General features: G+C 32.1%; 1 long non-coding RNA gene across 5 annotated transcripts; it reads left to right on the top strand.

Moving 5' to 3' along the window:
• The first annotated feature begins 855 nt into the window (after positions 1-855).
• On the top strand, positions 856-7,674 carry LOC110882696. 5 transcript variants are annotated; one of them, XR_004860388.1, is made up of 16 exons: positions 856-1,064; positions 1,142-1,340; positions 1,594-1,668; positions 1,768-2,128; positions 2,283-2,435; positions 2,642-2,688; positions 2,766-2,806; positions 2,882-2,980; positions 3,052-3,111; positions 3,284-3,389; positions 3,513-3,735; positions 4,257-4,396; positions 4,994-5,069; positions 5,538-5,690; positions 7,107-7,166; positions 7,362-7,674. It is a non-coding gene; the product is annotated as an uncharacterized LOC110882696 (long non-coding RNA). The 5 variants fall into 5 exon arrangements; XR_004860390.1 differs by having other exon boundaries at positions 1,594-2,128; positions 3,538-3,735; XR_004860391.1 differs by having other exon boundaries at positions 1,594-2,128; positions 3,535-3,735.
• The last annotated feature ends 9,827 nt before the right edge of the window (positions 7,675-17,501 follow it).

Raw genomic sequence — 17,501 nt, 5'->3', positions numbered from 1 at the left:
ATGCTTTGAAATAAGATGATTTGTTATTCTTTTCAAGGGTTTAAAAGTGGTGAATAATTTAAAAGTGATGAATAATCGAGAGTATAAAAATGAACAAAAATAAAATATACAAAAGGATATAATTACCCCTCATATAACGGTAAAAACTGTATGAGGTTAACAAAGTGGATGAAAACGGCTAGTTTTTGAAAACCATAGGGGCGGTAATGCAAGAAAAAACCATTTTGGATGAAGGTGGCAAAAGTGATTGACTCATACCAGCCACATTAAGTGAATTGGAATTTATTCGAATTTATCCGAATTCGATTCAGATCAGAGTTGTTTTTTCAAAGACGAATTTGAATTTGAATTGAATTGGCTAATTTTTAATCGAAGTTTTAACTCTTTACTTATTTGCCTTGAATGGAGCCTAGTTGAATTTTCGGATTGTTTTTTTTTTACTTATAAACTAGCTCTATGTACCTAAACTTTTTAAGATTCTCAAATGATAAATATGATCACTCAAAGCAAACATACTTATTCCTTCCTAACACTACCTAAGCCAATTTACATATTTATATCAACATGTCGACTTACCCATTACAAAACTCCGGTAAAGGAAAGAGCAATACATCCCATTTAAAAATATATATCTATATATATATATAAATGAGATGTGATTTGGGCTATGTGGCATTGGATTTGGGACAATTTTGCTGATGTGGCAACCTCATTTATTGAGTTTAGGAGGGAAATCACATATAGCTTCTACAATCTCGATTTTAACACAAAAAAGCGGGATCCGAAATGTTTTGGGTCGGGATCAATTTGATATGGAGCATTAAGTCAGATACTATATATTGTTTTTAACAAACCCTAATGCTTCACAGCCACAATTTTTGTTCATCGCTCTGTTCTTCTCCAATCGATTCAAACCCTAATTAGCCTCCCTCACATTTATCGCTCTACTGCTATCATCATCATCTTCTGCAAATGATTCAACAAATAGGTACACTCTTTGACAAACCCTAAATATCAACACGTCTGTTCTTCTTCTACGTTGATTCATCATCCAGAATTTATAGGTATTGTCTTTGTCCTTCCATTTTACAGCCTGATGTATGGGTTAATTTCATTTAATTAGGTTTTATTTTCTGTGCAGCCTTGGATTCAGATCGAGTTTTGCTTTTCAATCGATTATACACTCCAAATGCTTAGGGTTTTCCAATCCTTCATTTCCGTTTTACATTGCAGTCGCCTGTTCTTCTCCATCTTCAAATCTTCGATCTTCATATGCATACACAAAATTGAACAAGATTTTGCTGTTCTTAATTCCGAGTAGATTTATAAAGATTTGTAAGGTATTTGTTGTTTTTGATTAAGAGATATGTTGTTAGTTACTATGGATGGGGGAGTTGAAATATACCTGCTCCAACTGCATTATAATTCAATTTTGCTTTCATAAGAGCTAAGTTTTGATTTAATATGAAAAAGCATACTTAAAATTAGTTGTGTTGATTGTTGCAAAATTAACGTTAACGTTGTTCTATGATATGTTTATTCTATTACCTTGAAACTTTCTATAATGTCATCATGTTCTATTTTTTTTCCTAGATTACAAGAATCAAATGATAGGTGTTGGGAATCGAAAATACAACAATCCAACATGGAGCCATCTGCTATTACTAAGTCCTTTCTCGTGTTAACTCATCCAATTATATCTTTAATGATCTTATTGTGATTCATTGATTTGGTGATAACTTCATTTGATACGTTACATACCCGTAGGTAGAGGGATGGGTTCCATCAAGTACGCAGCGAATTCACTCCAACCTTCTCTCTGAAGTCCCATGGCTCTTTGAAAACTGAAGCACCAAAGTTGTTGATTTTCACTCCAGATGATTCATTATTAAACTTTGATGTTGTCATCTCCATCTAGCGATTAACAACCGGCATCACAACATCAAAGTTGTTGATTTGAAGGTCATCGTGTAGATACCGACATCTCATAATGCTATTTTAGGGAAACCAAATTCAAGTACTACAGAATATGTCAATGGAGAAGAAATCAGTGAACCAACGGAAAACGTAATCTCTGAACAACAACGGTCAGCAAAGATTCATGATTTTTGTTTCGTTCTTCCATATGGTAAGTTTCTCTTTCTGTTGGTTCATTTTCTAATTTTCTAATATCGCGTGATGCTGTAAAGTATGCAAAAAAAGCCCCTATATTGAAGTACTTCATTATACACAAGTTATGCTTATAATGCTTCGTTATTCCATTTACTTTTCACCTGCAACAGGTGGCATTGTTCTCAGTGGCGGACTTATCAGTTTTATTTTCTCAAGAAACATTGCATCTTTAATGACAGGTGGACTCTATGGTGGTGCTTTGCTGGCATTTAGCGTATTAAGCTTGAAAATTTGGAAACGGTGGTTCATTCTTAGACAATTAGGTAAATAATGAATCACATCATATTAAGCACTCTGGTTCAATGGTTGGATTGGATTTTCATAATTTATTTAGTTTATATATTTTAAGGCTCCCTTTTTTGTTTATTACAAATCCACACCAAAAGATAATGAAATCTGATGTACTTATTCTTTAAATTACATGTCTGCTTTCTGGGTATGTTTTTATTTTGATGCGTTTACATTACAGGAATTGCTGCTGCACTCCTCTAGAAGAATATTCAAACTTATTCACTGGTAACATCAGATATCGCTAAAATACTATTTGTTTATTACATGCACTATTGCTGCAATATGTTTTTTTTACTATGCAGACAAAGAAGATATTGCCAACTGGATTCCATATTGTTTTAAGGTAACAAGTTATGACAATTTAAATCTATTTACTTACCCAAATTAAGCAGACAACTAATTTTGTTTTTTTTGGCAGATTACTTCTTCGGTTGTGAAGATCGGGTGATTTTGGAATAAGAAGTCTGGGCTGAGATTCGTTTCGCTTGAGTGTCTCTCGATTGCGGCTTCTTTTGAGGTTCGTTTCGATTGTAATCGGTACAGTGTCGTTTAGTTACTCTTCTGAGGTTTTGGCGTCTATTGTTTCAGCTACAATGTAGTTTAGTTACTCTTCTATTGGTTTGGGGCTCGGCTTCTCTCAAGTAATAGGTACAAACCCTTTTCATATCCCTACCCCACTCGGGTTTTTATGGGAGTTTGATGTTAAGCAAATTGAAAGTGATTATCTTATTACAATTTCTTTGTATCACAATTACTTTCAAAACGCAATGCTAGACAACCTGTAATTAAATCGCATGTTTTGATTATTTGAAAACCGCAGAAAATGGCAAGATTGCTGGGAGTATTACAGGAGTCTCGGCTGTCAGTGTAGCTAATAAGTTATGGCTAACTTTTCAAGCACTTGGAGACATAGCATTCACGTATCCGTATGCTCTTATTCTCTTAGAAATTCAAGTTATTAATTTGTTATTTATTATCAAGTTAAAGTTAATCTTTAATTTTGGTATACACATGTTAAAGATGAAACTTTTGGTATACACATATTAAAGGATACTGTGAAATCACCACCAGCAGAAAACAATATTACTAAACGGGCTTCAGCAATTGCTATGCTTGTGACGGCTATTTTCTATCTCGGGTGTGGATGTTTCGGGTATGTTGCATTTGGAAACACCAGGAAACCTCTTGACGGGATTCGGGTTGTATGAATTGTATTGGCTTATCGGCTTTGCTAATGCGTGCATTTTTATATATTTGCTAGGAGGATATCAGGTAAACCTTCATTATTTCACATCAACATTGTCACTCTTTTGACTTTTTAGATCAAATTAATGACTTTCAAGTTAAAATGGATATGGGTTTTGATAAAGCTTCTATTGAAAAAAAAATTCTTATGAAAGATTGAGGTTTATTCAAATAATAAAAACTGTAGCTGATAGTTTGACCTCAAAAGTCAAACTGTTCTTTGCTATTAGACTTTTAAGGTCAAAAGGATCCAATATTTTTTTCTTACTAGAAGTGGAATGAGTCAAATGGGTTGATCGTGTTGAAAGTTGACAAGAAGTTTTTCTAATGGGCAGGCCCTCCTAAATCAATATTTCAAAGATTTAGATTATTGTAGGCATATAACTTTTGTGTAATAAAAAAATAACAGATTCACTTTTTTTAAAAAAAAAGCTTGGAAATTGGTTGTTGTCATTTCAACGGAACCCAGCCCAACTTGCCTGCTGTGCCCATCATGCCACATCTACTTTCATATTGACATTCTACCGATGCCATTTTGGTCTCTACAGTGGACTCAATCAAGCTGCAACCATTAAGCAAGGAAGAATTGCTGCATACGGACTTTTTGAGATAATTAGTTTCTCATCCTGCACCGCTGATCACAATAGAAAAACACTTGATGTGAAGAAGCTGGTAAACTTCCGAGAAGGTAGACTCAAATAACAAGTTTTTACATTAAATCGACACATATATTTGTAACTTTGTAAGTAGATTTAAATGACACCTCTACATGTTAATACGATTGATGCCTTTAAGTTTTTAATCCACGTTCATTAGAGCACTACTGTAGTTAGGAGTTGTCTTTGATGAGAAGTTATTGAAACTTACGGATTTATCAATGTCATCAAACACAACAATAACATTGAAAAGGGCCAGCAAATTAATGGACTTGGGAGTTGATCCTCTGGTTTTGATGTCTCAAATGGTTACACTTATTATGGATATCATTGCTGGAACCAAGTGGTTGATGCCAAATATGGTGACTTATTCTTTGATGGTAGAAACTATAATATCTCAGCTTATATATTTAGAAAATTTAGTAGTAAAAGCCTTTAATTAGTAATTTGGTGCAACATGGGCCTGGTAGCTTTGTCCATGTATTAACTTGAACATCAGAGGTTTCATGTGACAACCTGGTTTTGTTCACTAAAGGTAGCAAAGCAGGCAAGGTAGATGGGTTGGGTAAGGTCAAAGTAATTTTGGTCAAAACTGTTATATGTTAATTGATTTTTAATTTTTTTTGTAGGCGACCGAACTCCAGGTTCTACTACAGGCGGGTTGATATTTGCTTCTTTCTTCCTGTGTTTATGACCCATGTGAAGGTAGTAAGTTTGTTTAAATCTTTAAATTACAAGACGTTGGTTTTTTTATTATGTTATACAATATCTATATCTATATTTAAGCGTATCAATAGACTCACGGTTCTTTGTATGGCCAAGTAAGTATGTCATGTATACAGGAATAACTGTACATTACACACACACACACACACACACATATATATATATATATGTTAGGTTTGCTGAATTGTTAATTGCGTATGTGAACTTAATATCTTCTATATTGCGGTTAGGAGTATGTTTTGTGTAAGTTTGGTGTGTGTAAGTTTACGGGATAAAGTTAGGCAATATTATGTGCTTGGTGTGGAATCCATCATGTGTTGCCATTTGGTACAGAGCACAAAGGTATATTCAAAATAGTAAAATTCAGTAATATTTGAATGCAATGTAAAAAAGGTATATGTTCTTGATTTGCATTCTACTAATATTTGTTGTTGATTTTTGATTTAGGTTCCAAAAGAGGAGATGCAAAGTTAAAAGTCTATGACATAGGAAGTATAAAAAAGGCATTGAAGAATCCAAATGGTGGGACAATGAAAAATGATAAGGTTGAAGAAGCTAAAATAACTTCATAATCATCTTCAAGAATTTCAAAATGATAAGGTAAAACAAAATTCTATATTTCTTTCTTTTCAAGTTTTTATATGATCTTTCAAGTTTTTTTTTTTAAGTATCTATATATATTATATATAATATAATGATATGCAATAATTATACTAATGTTGAATGGATTCCTCGCAGATTTATTTAATCATGGCAGTTTAGGTAGGTTTGTTTTAGATAATGATCAAGAAAGAAATCTAAGTTTGGGTCACTTTGGTTCATTTTCCATTTGTAACTCTGCATCGGTACTTTATTGAAGTTTTATTGTCATCACCACTCCTACCAGTGGTGCTCAGATTTCACACTAGCATAGGTGTGTTTTTTGTTCGACTTGTGATTTTACTTGCATGACTATGTGCTTCTTAATTTTGTCTCATTTTTTTTATTTTGTCGTTCTTGGTCATCAGTTGAATAAGAATATATGCACTATTTTGGTTGAGGCTTACTTGATCTTCACCACTAGAATTGTTTATATTGAAGAAAAATGTAGATAAAATTAACGCCAAATCATTAAAGGGGAGGGGGTGGATAAATCGCTTAACATGAAAGACAATAGATAACTCAGTCATGCAGTAACACATTATTTATCAGAAAAATGGAATTAAAAATTAAAATTTAACGTGATGCACTTTGTTAGATTGTTTACCACTATGCAATGGAAGATGGTGGGCTTGATTTGAAAAGCTTTAGGTGTTAATTTTGTTTAATAAGATTTGACACTCTGAGGTTTGTGGAATGCAGTTTTGTAGTTTTTACTTTTGTTGTTTCATGGAGCGCTGTCTTTTTCTGGCATCTAAAAATGAAGGCTTTGTTTTGTAAAGTTTATCATGTTTTAAAACTTATAATTTCATTAATGTAGAAAGTAGAATAGAAAATTAGTGAATGTGAAAAATGATGTTGGGTTCATTAAGACACCTCATAATGTAATTTTTGTTATCACATAAAGATAATATCTTAAGTCATAATGCATGGTAAAAGTGATAAAAAGTATTAAGGTAGTATCTTTGGATTGCACTTTAGGTCCTTTGTGACATCTGCATATGAAAGTAACTTACTTATGTTTTATATTGTAAGAGTTCCCTTTCAAGTTGAAGACATTTTGTTACTCCCAACTAAATCAAATAATACAATACGAGGATTCTATATCAACCAGTTGCTTCTAACGTATCAGTTCCCGATTTTGATAGACTTGATTTATTATTCAGATTCATGGTTCTTGCAACTATTGACTTTTCTTTGTCAAAGTATGAATTATTATATATACAAGAAGTTGATAAATAAATACTTATGTTCCTTATGTTGATAGATTTGGAGATATAGTGCCTTGACAAGTAGTAGGGTTGAACGTAAAAAAAACAAAAGTGGAGTGTAATTTCTTTTTGACAATAATGCTATATGTTTGTCTTTTGTTTTCAGATGCCTATTTACGTCCTATTTCTTTTGGATCCTGCAAATTCACTTGCATATAAGAAACAGGTATGTGTCTTCGCTTTTGATTGTCTTTTTTTTTTTTTTTTTCATTTTAGGCTGAATCGGTTAAGGGAAATCAACTGTCTTAGTTATGCTATATTTAATTTTGTCACGTTATACGGATAGAAATACTACTTTGGATCTTTGAGGTTGTAAGCTCGATTCAAATGAACATTGACCTGTGTGCTTGGACTTGTGAAGGTTACAAAAGACCACACCCGACGCAGCTATACCACAAGTCTCTTGGGAAATGCTTGAGTTTTCAATGTGTTTCGACTATAATTATATGTAGTGTAGAATTTATAAGAAAAAAATGGAGATTTGTTAATTGTTATGGTATTGCATACGATTACCTGTGCGTGTGTTTGGTTTTTTTAAACCAAGCATCTTGTGTGGGGTACAAGGATTGTGTGGGGTACAAGGACTGGGACTCCATTACTGGCTTTCTTGATATGCGATGAATGTTGTAAATTAAACTTAGCATCAAATAAAGAAACATTGATATTTATTATTATGTAAATCAATGTCTATTTAATTAGCATATGCTATATGCTGGTATGTATATGTCAAACAGTGTGATTAGGAAGTTATGACACTTTGTGTATATTTTGAGTCCGCAAGGGATTCTTCAATGAATCTTTAATGGGTTTGAGTAAAGAATCTGTTGATTGTATTTATGGAGAATTACGGCTTTGTATTTTGGTTAATTACTCTGGTCGGTTTTTGATGAGCCCAACATATAGAAGGACAAGCCGAGGATGAATCAGTTGGTTGTTGTGGCATGTTTTCTTTAGTTCCAGTCCGTTTTACTTTTGGATTTTTAATTAATTGTGATGTTTAGGAATGATGTGTGGTCAGTTTTTGGTGGCGTTCGAGATGTTTACGCATTGTTCAGTTTAGAAAAGGAAAGAGGTGTGTGGTTTCGGCAAGACTAAATCATGATTCCGGTGGCATGAACTTAAATTGGGCGTGGATGAGGAACCGGTCATTAGATTCAAAAAACGAGGTTAGGAATTTGCAAACAACATTGAACCAACAATGCTTCAGGTCATTGATTGATTGAATCAGAATTGTTTGTGTGGTCCAAATAGCTTCCAAAAAGGTAAAGTTCTTGGCATATATTAAAGTTTAAGTTTAGTAATCATATATAAACGAATTCGAAAATTCATGGATTGTACACCCTTATAATAATTAATATATATTTATTTAATTAATATACATTTATCGTCACACATCATGCATACATTAAAATTATCTTAACTATAATTGACAATTCAAAACAGTTATAAAACAAAATAATATTTCAAAACATGTCTTTTTATTTTATTTAATAATTCGATTAATCTAAATTAAATTTTCCAGCCCGCGAAGCTCGCGGGTGATAACCTAGTATATATATATATAGTGGAAAGTTCAAATGAGAAGAATTTTTTTGTAAGAAGAAAAAAGAAGAAATTTCAACCAATAAGAATGCTTTATTTTACTTCATTTAATATAAGTATTTAATATTATTATAAGAGTACATTGGTAAATCTATATAGGTCATTAATTTGTAGTCTTCCTTTTTAATAGCTAACTACATTAAATTTTTTTGTAACTTATCTTCAAAATATATATTTTTTTCAAAAAAATAAAATAAAATGATATAAATTGTAAGATGAATTACGAGTTGTGTAGGATAAATTACGAGTTGTGTAGGATAAATTTCAACGTGTAGGATGAATTTCGAAATATGTAGGATAACTTCTTATGTGTGTAGGCAAAAAAAGTTAGTGTGGAGGATAATAGTCTTTATAACTAATTAATTAGTCAAAAAGGATAATAAATGAGATAAGTGAAAAAAACTATTTATTATTTTACAAAATTACCCTTTGTTCTTTTTCTTCTCAATTAAATTTTCTTCTCAAATGAACCTTCCCCTATATATATATATATTTACATCTATCATGTAATCTACGTTGAAGTTTGCTCAACACCAAATATAGAAAGTGATAGCTTTTTACTAATCTTCATATACGGTCCGGTCAATGGGCAAAATGCATGGCCAAGGGGTGGAGCCACCAAGGGGTGTAATTGGCAGCCTTAGCTAAGCACTTAAAGAAGAAAGTGTTGGAGCCATTATCGAGTAACATGACCATCATGACTCATTCTCTTGATAATTGGGTCCATGAAGCACTTGTGGCTTGTTTCTTCATTTTCATGGACATCACCACAGTCTAAGAACATGCATGCACTCTGGACTATGCAACTTGCATATATATGATTCTATCTAAAGTGAAAGTACATCCTCCCTTACAACAATACCCCCCCCCCCCTATTTTTCCTATTTGACCCATTAGTCATGTGGCCTACCTAGTGTAGCAATATGCCACCAATTAAGATAGAATGTGGAAGTGTTTGAACTATCATTATCGGGACCTGAATATGTAAATTAGGATATTAAAGATTGTGAAATTGACATATGAAATAACTAAGAACATGTATAGATCTAAAAGATTAGGGGTGTTAACGAGTTGAACCGCTCGTGAGCTACTCGAGATGGGATCGCTAAAAGTTTGAATCGAGCCGAGCTCAAGCCTAAATTGAAGGGGTTTAATAAATAAGGTCGAGCCCTAGTTTCATACCTCAATCCTGATTACACATCCACGAGACTAAACGAGTTTGTTATTATTTAAATACAGTAAGAGATATAATATATAACTGCATAGTAAAATTTTATACATATAATTATAAAAGTTAAATTTTACATGATAGGTAGAGGTTCCTGTAAAAAAAGTTTTTTTTGTGAGAAGGGTAAGAAATAATCTACACCATTAGATATTTGATCTAATGGTTCAGATCAATAGGGACCAAATTGTAAATTGTGTTTTATTATTTTGGACTGATTTGAAAATTGTAGAGGTAATAGAATCTTTGTATCCATTTGAAAATAGGAAACTGTAAATCAAATCCCTACAATTTCGCGAATCAGTAAAAAATAATAATGATCCAGATCCAAATCTCGATCTTCTTCTCGAGACATCATCTTCTTCTCCAGAATCTTTACATCTTCGTATTATCTTCTTCTCCAACATCGTCGCACCAGGTATCTCCGACATCGACCAACACATCAGGTTCGTCTCTCTCAGGTGGGTGTCGGGTGGTTGGGTTCGAGCGAGAGAAAGTTATCCGGCAAGGTGGTGTCGGGTGGTTGGGTTCGAGCGAGAGAAAGAGAAGAGAGACTGTAGAGAGGCGTCATCGGCCACCTCCCCACGACGGCGGGCGGCAGTGGTGGTGCCGGCAGTGGAACGACGAGTTGTAGTGTTATACAGAGTTATAATAGGATAACATGGTGTTATATACTATTCATAGTGTTTTATAGTGATTTGTAATGTTATATCTTGTTTTGTAGTGTTATGTACTTATTACAGTGTTATGAACTGTTGAATGGTGTTTTGTAATGTCTTTTTAATAGTGTTATATACTTATTGAATGGTGTTATATACTTATTGAATGGTGTTATACACTTATTGAATGGTGTTATATAATTATTGAATAGTGTTATATATGTGCTGAATGGTGGTTGCAGTGTTATTCGTAGTGTTTTTATAAATATCTTTAAAATGGTGTTATATACTTATTGAATGGTGTTATATAATTATTGAATGGTGTTATATACGTGCTGAATGGTGGTTGCAGTATTATTCGTAGTGTTTTTATAGAGATCTTTAAAAAATATATTCTTATAAATAAGGGTGGCGGTTATGGAAGGTTATCAATTAATTAAATCAATGATAAAATTACTTGTTTACCCTTTTGAATTAATTTAGATTTAGGTCTCACAATTTTAACCTTTTTACAATAATCTTACCCATACATGATATATATATATATATATATATATATAGGGTAAGGTTCATGCGAGAACCACCCTTATTGCGAGAACTGCGAGAACCAATGTGAACACAAAATAAAATCTAAAAAAAAATCAAAAAAGCACTCAAAATTTTTTTTTTTATTTTTTTTAATATTTTTTAACAAAAAATCGCTATATTTCGTTCCATAAAAAAAAAAAAAACTTTTTTTTTCGAGTAACAGTTATCCATGCACATGTGCATATGTATCATTACTTCAACAAATTCGGTAATACATTATCAGGAATAGACAATTGCACTTTAATTTACAATACCATTAGTAATACACTACTTTTTACATTACCAATATTCAAAATGCACATGTGCATAATTAGGTATAACCATGATATAACGTGTTTTGGTACAAAAAGTTTGTGATTTTGAATGGAGAAGTAGACCCATATATATGTTTTTTGGTTAGTTATACCTAGTGGTTGATGGTTTGGTTATAGTTGTCAATTTTTTATGTAATATGTTGATTGGATGGTATAAATGGTGTTTACATACATGTAATAAAGTGAAAATATTGTTAATGGTATTGTATTATGGATGGTAGGAGGTAATGGTATTGTATTATGGATGGTAGGAGGTAATGGTAGTGTATTATGGATGGTATGATAGATGAAAGGGAAAGTGTATTCAAAGTGGTGTACCAAAACACCTTATTTCATGTTGATACATATAATGCACATGTGCATTTCTAATATTGGTAATGTAAAAAGTAGTGTATTACATATGGTAGTGTAAATGAAAGTGCAATTGTCTAATATATGTAATGAATTACGGAATTTGTCAAAGAAATGACAGAAATGCACATGTGCATGCTTGCGTATTATGGATGGAATGATAGATGAAAGAGAAAGTAGTGTACCAAAACACCTTATTTCCTGTTGATACATATAGATGCACATGTGCATTTCTAACATTGGTAATGTAAAAGATAGTGTATTACACGTAGTAGTGTAAATGAAAGTGCAATTGACTATTATTTGTAATGAATTACGGAATTTGACAAAGAAACGACACATATGCACATGTGCATGGATAACTGTTACTCGAATTTTTTTTTTTTTATTTTTTTGAATTTTTTTTTATTTTTTTTATTAACAAAATATAGCGATTTTTTCAAAAAAAAATAGTAAAAAAATAAAAAAAAAATTTTGGGTGTTTTTTAGATTTTTTTAGGAATTACTGTTTGTGTTCACACTGTTTCTCGCGGTTCTCGCAATAAGGGGTGGTTCCTAACGGATCTTTGTCCTATATATATATATATATATATATATATATATATATATATATATATATATATATATATAAGGTAAGGTTCATTTGAGAACCACTTTTAGTGTGAGAACCGCGAGAACCAATGTGAACACAAAATAAAATCTAAAAAAATAAAAAAGCACTCAAAAAGTATTTTTTAATATTTTTTAAAAAAAAATAGCTATATTTCGTTACAAAAAAAAAAAGAAAAGAAAAGAAAAACTTTTTTTTGAGTAACAGTTATCCATGCACATGTGCATATGTATCATAATTCGACAAATTCCGTAATACATTATTAGTAATAGATAATTGCACTTTGTTTTACAATACCATCCGTAATACACTACATTTTACATTATCAATATTCAAAATGCACATGTGCATCATTATGTATAACCACGATATAACGTGTTTTGGTACAAAAAGTTTGTGATTTTGAATGGAGAAGTATGCCCATATACATGTTTTTTGGTTAGTTATATCTAGTGGTTGATGGTTTGGTTATAGTTGTCAATTTATGATGTAATATGTTGATTGGATGGTATAAATGGTGTTTATATACATGTAATAAAGTGAAAATATTGGTAATGGTATTGTATTATGGATAGTAGGAGGTAATGGTATTGTATTATAGATGGTAGGAGGTAATGGTAGTGTATTATGGATGGTATGATAGATGAAAGAGAAAGTGTACTCAAAGTAGTGTACCAAAACACCTTATTTCATGTTGATACATATAGATACATGTGCATTTCTAATATTGGTAATGTAAAAAGTAGTGTATTACATATGGTAGTGTAAATGAAAGTGCAATTGTCTAATATTTGTAATAAATTACGGAATTTGTCAAAGAAATGACAAAAATGCACATGTGCATGTTTGTGTATTATGGATGGAATGAAAGATGAAAGAGAAGGTGTATTCAAAGTAGTGTACCAAAACACCTTAGTTCATGGTGATACATATAGATCCACATGTGCATTTCTAATATTGTTAACGTAAAAAGTAGTGTATTACACGTGGTAGTGTAAATGAAAGTGCAATTGTCTAATATTTGTAATCAATTACGGAATTTGTCAAAGAAATGATACATATGAACTTGTGCATGGATAACTGTTACTCGATTTTTTTTGAATTTTTTTTTATTATTGACGAAATATAGCGATTTTTCCAAAAAAAAAATAGTAAAAAAAACTAGGTGTTTTTTAGATTCTTTTAGGTATTAATGTTTGTGTTCACACTAGTTCTTGCAGTTCTCACAATAAAGGGTGGTTCCTAACAAATCCTTATCCTATATATATATATATATATAGAGAGAGAGAGAGAGAGAAAGTATAATGTACAGAACGCCTTAACCTACATTAACGTACGCGACAAAAAACATAACGTGCGTGATTATTTTTTTTTACCATCATAACGTGCGTGATTATACTTTCCATGCGTGATTATCACCCCCATGCGTGATTATCACCAAAAAATGGATCCCATGCGTTATTTTGTGTCTTATGCGTGATTAGTGCCCTGATCCGACGGTTACTGGTGTCGCGTACGTGAAGTACGATAAGGCTTAATGTATGTTAACCGCACTCTATATATATATATATATATATATATATATAGGGATGAGCTCATGCGAGAACCACCCTTATCGTGAGAACCTTGAGAACTAATGTGAACACAACCTAAAATAGCTAAAAAAACCTAAAAAAACCTAACCCCCCCCCCCCAAAAAAAAAAAACACCTAACCCCCCCCCCCCCCAAAGCTAAATGCTAAAAACTAAAACCCCCAAAAAACCTAAAAAAAAACCTAACCCCCCCCCCCCCCAAAAAAAAAACCTAAACCCCCCCACCCCCACCCCCACCCCCCCCCAAGCTAAAATACTAAAAACTAAACCCCCAAAAAACCTAAAAAGAATCTAAAAAAAATCTAAAAAAATCAAAAAAAAAATCTAAATATTTTTTTTAATATTTTTTTACGCTCAAATCGCTACTTTTAGTGGCCAAAATTTTATTTTTTTTAAATTAAATTTTTTTTTGCTTCGAAAAGTAGCGATTTTTATATAAAAATATTAAAAAAAAATTTGTGTGATTTTTAGCTATTTTAGGCATTTTTGGTGTGTTCACATTGGTTCTCGCGATTCTCACAATAAGAGGTGGTTCTCGCATGATCTTCTCCCTATATATATATATAGGTAGAGGATCCTGTAAAAAGTGTGAGAAGTGTATTATAACGCTATATATAATACTATATAACACCCTATATACACAATATAACAATATGTAACACCATATAATACCATATAACACTTTGTAACACTATATATCATTATATAACAAATATAACACTATAGGTTGTCTGATAGGATGCCTATGATAGATGTATAGTGTTATATTTGTTATATAATGATATATAGTGTTACATAGTGTTATATGGTATTATATGGTGTTACATATTATTATACGGTGTTTATAGGGTGTTATATAGTATTATATATAGTGTTATAATACACTTCTCACACTTCTCACACTTTAGGCCCTTTTTACACTATCCTTACCCTATATAGGTATATATATATATATATATATATATATATATATATATATATATATATATATATATATATGGCAAGGATAAATTGAAAACCCACTTGAGTTAAATAAACCCTGAAAACCCAATAACAACCATTGATCATACTTGATGGATGGCTAGGATTCACTTTTGCCCATCAGATGCTTTTGTATCCTTTTGTCTCAATTTTTTAATATATTTCATGTACTGAATGGTAATATTGGAACATTAACACAATTTCTCTTACAATCAGACAAAAGTCTGCATGCTGTAAGAAACCCTCACATCAATATTCATCATTACACTTCTTTTTTCTCCAAATATGATATACCAACTACTTTTCAGTATTCTTTTTTGCTCGTATATTTTTTTGGTTTTGTTACATGTGTATATGACAATATATTTTTGTAACATTTTTTTTTGTTTTGTTACATGTGTTACATAGAAACGTAACATATAATTTTTCTATGATCAAATGTTACATAGAAACGTAACATATAATTTTTACATTATTTCTGTAACACAAAAAATGTAACAGACATTTTTTCTTTGATTGTTACATTTTTTATGTAACACAAAAAAATGTAACAGGCATTTTTGCTTTGATTGTTACAAAAAAATGTAACGACATTATTTATGTAACACAAAAAACGTAACTGGCATTATTTATGTAACACAAAAAAGTGTAACAATGCACTTTATTTTCTGTAACATACATTATTTATGTAACACGAAAAAATGTAACATGCATTTTTTCTTTGATTGTTACATTTCGTAACTAAGACGCAAAGAATTGTTACATCCAACAACAATAGATTTTTTAGATTCAACCATAAATCAGTAATAAAAAAACAACATATCCAGAAAACGAACTTAATAACATTAATCTTCTTAAACAAGAAAATAAAAAAAAAAGTTGCAAATCTACAAAACACAACAAAATGAAGATCTACAAAACACAAAAAATTGCAAATCTAAAAATTGCAAATCTGGATGACCTTCTAGATCCGGACACAAAAAAAAATTACAAAAAAGTGAAGATCTACAAAACACAAAAAATGAAGATTTACAAAAACACAAACATACTTATGGATCTGGAGGATCTTATAGATCCGGAACATCATGTTCAACATCAAACATCTTTTGGATCATCTTCAATATCGAACCGTCATCTGAAACATCATCGAACATCTTCAACCGGATCTTGAGCATCTTTTGGATCTGGTAGCATCTTCCCGGTGCATCTTCAACCAGAGCATCTGGAGCATCTTCAACCGGAGCATCTGGAGCATCTTTTTTTATTCGGAGCATCTTTTTTGTTCGGAGCATCTGGAATTTTGGTGGTTGATTATGAAGGATTTTGATAAGAAAAAGATTTTTTTTTGTTTCAGATCTTAGATCTGGAAAATGGTTATCTAGAGAGAGAGAGAGAGAGAGAGAGAGAGAGAGAAGTGTGTGGGATGAGGTAAAGAAGTGTGAGGGCGATGAAGGTTAAGGGGATGTCAGCACAAAAGCTTCTCCATGGGTGGTGGGTTTGTTCCAAATTCCTTTAATCCGAACAAAGTGGTGGTGGGTTTTTTGGTAGAGGAGAGAGATGAATGAGGAGCGAGGTAGTGTTAATTGAGATGAATGAGGTCTGATGGGTTTTTAAAGTGTTGCTCTTATAAATTCTAGAGAGAGAAAATGTACAAAAGTTGTCATCATTCTCAAAAAGGAAGTCCTATTACATTTTCAGGCTATGGGTAAATTGACGTAAATACCCCTCTCTTCATCTTTATGCATATGTGACGTGGCTGAATCCTAGCCACACATGTGGGTTTCTTGGGTTTTCTCATCTGGAGTGGGTTTTCTCATTACAATTAGCCTATATATATATAGAGTGGGGATCCTGCGGAAAGTGTGTTTTTCCTAGAAAGTCTAGGAAGCGATCTGGTCCATCCAATGGGTGTGTTTAAGGGTTGAGATTAAATCAATGGCAATCTTGTAATATTTGAGTTTAATTAATTGATTGTTTTAAATGAGTAGGGGCAATTTTGTCAATGACCGGATTTTAAATCAATCAAAAAAAAACTGTCAGGCAATCACAACTCCTATTTTCACGCGAACTTCCCTCTCTCTCTAAAACCCACATTTGGAAACCCCCAAAATCATACCAAATATACCTAAAATCATGGATGAAGATAAGAGATTTTCCTTGTTCTATATACGTAAGATCAAGTTGTCATTGTACTACGTGTTTTACAAAGCGATTACGGGTGTTAACACACTGACTTCAGAGTGTTAAAACACACTGACTTCAACCACTCTGACTGGTAAAACACATCACAAAGAACATGCTGAGTGTTAAAACACACTGACTTCAGAGTGCTAAAACACACTGACTTCAACCTCTCTGACTGGTAAAACACATCACCAAGAACATGCTGACTTCAGAGTGTTAAAACACACTGACTTTAGAGTGTTAAAACACACTGACTTCAACCTCTCTTACTGGTAAATCATTAAAACACATCACCAAGAATCTGATTATATATTGACTTCAGAGTGTTAAAACACACTGACTTCAACCTCTCTGACTGGTAAAACACATCACCAAGAACATGCTGATAGTTTTC

This window comes from Helianthus annuus, chromosome 6 (assembly GCF_002127325.2).
Source record: "Helianthus annuus cultivar XRQ/B chromosome 6, HanXRQr2.0-SUNRISE, whole genome shotgun sequence".
NCBI lineage: Eukaryota > Viridiplantae > Streptophyta > Magnoliopsida > Asterales > Asteraceae > Helianthus > Helianthus annuus.
The sequence above is the reverse complement of the archived record's forward strand: the minus strand, read 5'-3'. Positions and strand labels throughout refer to the sequence as shown.